We start from the raw sequence: 4950 nt of genomic DNA, 5'->3' as shown, positions 1-4950 counted from the left end.
GTTGTCGAGGCAGATGTTCTGCTCAATGTCCTTAACATGTAATATCTTCACAGGTGTAGAGGATATGAAGAGCTCTCACATACTTTTTCTCTTTTAGTCCTCTCAATAAGCTTGAAAAGTTGTCATTATCATCCCCATTTTATATTAGAGGAGATTGAAACTCAGGTTAAGTGAGTTCCCAAGGTCATAGAGCTGGTACATAGCAGATCCAGTATCCGAATCCTTTACTACCATTCCCTACTCCCCACCCACATAGGTGGAACAATTTATTGCAACTTTAGTTTGTGGCTTGATCTCACTTTTATAACTAATCATCTCTTCCCCACCTCAGGGCTACAACCAGTCCTTTGTGCAGCCTTGCCTTATACCAGATTTTGGTGAGAGATGGCACAGAGTAGCAGTTAGGGCATAGGTCCTTGAGTTAGAATGCTGGGAGCCACTTGTGAGCTGGGCTGACATTGGGCATGTTACCCTAACCAAAGTAGCTAATCATAGTGGTGCTATGGTCTGGATATTTGACCCCACCAAATTTCAAACCTCACGTTGAAATTTGATCCCCAGTGTTGGAGGGGGGGCCTAATGGGAGGTGTTTGGGTCATTGGGATGGATCCTGCACGAATGGCTTGATGCCATCCTCATGGTAATGAGTGAGTTCTCGCTCTATTAGTTCCATGAGAGCTGGTTGTTTAAAAGAGCCTGGCACCTTCCTCATTTCTTTTGTGATTTTGCTGTCTTGCTGTGTGATCCCTGCACGCTCCAGGCAGGGATCCCAACATGAGTGGAAGTTGCTTGAGGCCCACACCAGATGTAAATGCCAGCACCATGCTTCTTGTACAGCTTGCAGAACCATGAGCCAAATAAACCCTATTTTTTTATAAATTACCCAGCCTCAGGCATTCCTTGTATAGCAACACAGACTGAGACAACTCATGATACCCTATCTTGTTATCATCCAGACTGACATAAGTAGCATCTATTACCTTAGTGACTTATAGACAGGATTAAATGAATGATCACAAATGAAGAGCTTAGAACATAGTAAAAGTACAGTAAATTTTACTGTTGCTACTGTTTGGGGTGGTAGAGCCAAAAGCATCAATTGTTAATCACTCAGAAGACTATTCTCACACATTGTTGGCTTTTGTTTTGTCAAATTCTAGGTTCATTGATGAGATTGTGTTGGATTATCTTGGAGAAGGGGGCAGTGGGAGGAAAGTTGGAAGGAAAGCAGACTAAAGAGATGTGTTGGGGGTGGGGGGTCCACGATAGATGAGACTGGAGCCATCCTTCCCTATGGGACCCCAGGGAGGTGACAGGGCCTTAGGACAATGGCTGCAGGGTACCCTGAGAAGGTGACTCTAAGCAGAGACCCTTCCCCAAATTGGCCTAGAAGCAGGGACCCATCACCCTTCCTGAATCATGAGAATTGGTCAATGAGCATACCTGTGTAGACAGAATGTGTGAAGACCAGCAGACTCTCCTCTAAATGTTCTGCAATGTGGGAGACCCCAGAGTCTTTGCTTGCCTCTGATGGTGCGTGGGCAAGGAAGCTTTAATATGGCAAATTGAATTTCCCTCTGGGCTGGTAGGATGGAGTTTTGGAGCAGATTACATTTAATCTGGACAAAGAAATGAGACATTTTAAACACCATATGTTGGAGAGCAAAATATCTTACTCATGATACCCTATCTTGTTATCATCCAGAACGAAGTCCCAGCAAAACCAAAATTTAGGTCTTGGAAACCTAGGTCTCTATTCCTCTGGCCTTTTCTGGAGTACAGCCAGAAACCAAAGCTCTTTTCTCTTCCCTCTCATTATCAGACTCACACCCCAGTGAGGACCTGAATGAGTCAGGTAAACACAGATTCAGATCCCAGCTCTGCCACTTAGCAGCTGTGTGTGAGGTTAAGTCACCAGTAAAATGAAATAATTAAATTCCCTTCAAAGATATGTCATGAGGATGGTGCAAGACAATGTAAGCTATGCCTGTAGGTTGACGTGCAGTGTGGCTACTATGCTCTTGTGCAGATTTAAGCCAGTGAAGTATGTGAAGGCTTCGCAGTGTGTTAGCTTGGCCAGGCAAAATTACATTATCCAGAATTCATTCTCCAGTGTGCTTCCAGATAGGGTGGGCCACAGGCAACAGTCTCTCATGAAAGTTGGAGGACAGAAGGAGGCAGGGCCATTTTGTCACATATACTCCCCTTCTTTCTCTTATTCAGTCAAACACTAATCTAGGTGCTGCTGTAAAGGGATTTTGCACATGTAATTACAGTCCCTAATCAGTTGACTTTAAATTAGGGAGATTATCCTGGGTGGGCCTGACTCAATCAGTTGGAAGCCCTTTAAGGCTTAGCCCTTCCCTGAGAGGGACTCATGCCTGTGGGATTCAGCCTGCCATGACTTTCCCTTCCTGACCATCTGTGTAGCCAGCTCCTCACTTGCATAAGCCAATTTCCTGCAACAAATCCATATACATCTCCTACTGGCTCTGCTTCTCTGTGGACCTCTGACAGATACAGGGTGCCTCTCCTGGGACACAGAGTGGTAGGAGGCATTGGGGAACAAGGAATCAGGTGTGCCTGGTGGAGGAACCCCTGTGGAAGCCCCTGCAGTGGTGCCAGAGAGATGCACAGGCTATGGCAGGGCAAGCCCTGCCTCTGCCCACATGTCTACAGTGTTTGTGGAGCCCTTGCTGTCTGTCTGCTGGCCTGGCACAAACACAGGGCCACATTATGGCATTTAAACACTGAGTGAGACAGGCATCATTATCTCTGCTTTTCAGATAAAGAATCAGAGACTCAGAACTGAGTGACTGGCCTGAAATCACTTGGCTAATAGGTGGTGGAAGTGAGTCCTGGCTTACCCAAGGGGCCCTCACAGCCACCCAGCAGCACTACTTGTCTTGTTAGCTGCTTTATAAGTGCTCTGCCCCTGAGTGTCAAGTGTCTCTCATGCATGGGCCAGGCCCGAGCTGGAGATGGAGCCTTAATAATGTCGGCCAGACCGTTTCCCTGCCCTCCTGGGGCATCTAGTCCAGGGATGCTTCTCTGGGGGATGTGTGGCTGCTTCAGGGCTAACACTGGACCTGCAGGAAGCTGCTGAGCTGGCCTTCCTAGCTGGTCCTGGTTGCCCTGAGCAATACTCAGGCTTACTCCCTTCAGGTGAAGCCTCTGCGAAGGTAGGTGCTCTGGGCCTGCAGGAAGAATGGAGCCTCCTGGCACCAGCAGGAAGTGGATGGCAGTCCCCCAGGGTCCCCTGGGCCTTGTTAGAGGCACTGATAATGACTCTGGAAAGTGCCCTCGTGAGGGAGCCTTGAGGAAGAGGTGTGCAGGACCCAAGGGATTACCTTCCACCTTTCCCTGCACGCTGCATCCAGCTAAGCCCTCTTGCCCATCCAGCCCTGAGGGGGCCCTCCACAGATGTGGGGAAACTGAGGCAGGTAGCTCTTCAGCATCGGCCAGAGTGATGTGTCTCAACACACATCACAGCAAAACTGACAGGAGAGTATTTCCTGATCTGGGTGGTAAATTGCTTAGTTTTAAAACATTAAAAGTCAGTTTATCTATTCTGGCTATCTGTATAGATCAAAGACGAGCTCCTGGCTTCTCCCTACTTACTATGATATGTGTAGACCAGCTTCTTCCTCACTGACTCAGTAAATGTTATTTGAGGGTCCATCATGTGCATGCACCACCCACCCAGGCAAGGCGCTTGACCAGCTGAGGTGCTCGCTGAGGGCAAAGTGAGCATGAACTGGCCAGTGGAAGAGGTGGTCATAAGCCCCTGCTAGGGCCACATGGCCAGTTGTAGAAACAAGGACTGTATTTCCTTATGAATATGTTTTTACATGCATTTCCAGTAAGCACTTTTGTTTTCTTTCCCTCCCTCATTTCCTACCGTTTAACATAAGATGCCTTGATAATAGTTAACTTTTTATCTCAGAACTTAAGTCACAGGATATTAAAAGGGGCAGTGTGAATCAATCAGGAGAAGAATGAATGTCAAACAGTTAAAAGTTCCTACTCTGATTCAGCTTACATTCTAGTCAGGAAAAGAAATAAAGAAACAAATAAATAAAATATATAAGTATCAGTGATAAATGATAAAAAATAAAACAGGGAAGAGGGACAAGGAGCATGCGTGTGCACATGTGCATGCATGTGTGTGTGTGTGCAAGTGCAGGTGTGTACATGTACGTGTGTGTGTGTGTAATTTTGAACAGGGTGGGTGGGGAGAGAAGACCTTTCTAGAGGTGACATTTGAGCAATGGGAGAGAGCAGGTGCCAAGGTCCTGGGGGAGTGGCATTAGAGGAGGCCTGCTGTGGCTAGAACAGGAAGAAGGAGGCAGAGCACAGCCTGGTATCAGTTGAGGGGTCATGGGGGCTGGATCACACAGGGCTCATGCTGAGGACTTTGGTTTTTACCCCAGGTGAAATGAGGAGCAGGACAAAACTTTGAGCTGAGGAGTGGCATGCTCTGACTGACTTAGGTTTTCATTCTAATGTCTTAGCTGCCCTGAAGCCTGACCCTGCACATGGCCATCTAGATAAGGAGGACTGTCCCCCTGGACAGTCACATGGTACTGGCTGCCTCCTGCTTCCCACCCAGACCTATTGTAGGAGTGTCAGAAGCCTGAGGTCCATGACTTTGTGGACAGGTGGCCAGAGAAGGGGAGCGTGGGGGTGCCTCTGCCTCCTAGCCCAGGGCTCCAGCCCTTTGTTGGCTTTGTAAGGTTTTTGAAATGCTGATGTGCAAATGAACCTTGTTTGATTTGATTCCATGAACATGAGCCAGGGCCTTCTTCTGGGGCAGGGCTGAGCTGAACTCTGAGGTTGCAGAGATGCCCAAGGTGCCTCTCTACAAATAGGAGCCTTGTAGAAGGAGACAGACCTGTCTGTGACACACTCACATGTAGTGTGAAGGGGCTCTTCACATCAGAGGAGGGA

The sequence above is a fragment of the Gorilla gorilla genome, chromosome 1 (assembly GCF_029281585.2).
Source record: "Gorilla gorilla gorilla isolate KB3781 chromosome 1, NHGRI_mGorGor1-v2.1_pri, whole genome shotgun sequence".
NCBI classification, from domain to species: domain Eukaryota; kingdom Metazoa; phylum Chordata; class Mammalia; order Primates; family Hominidae; genus Gorilla; species Gorilla gorilla.
Note: the sequence above shows the minus strand (reverse complement) of the source record.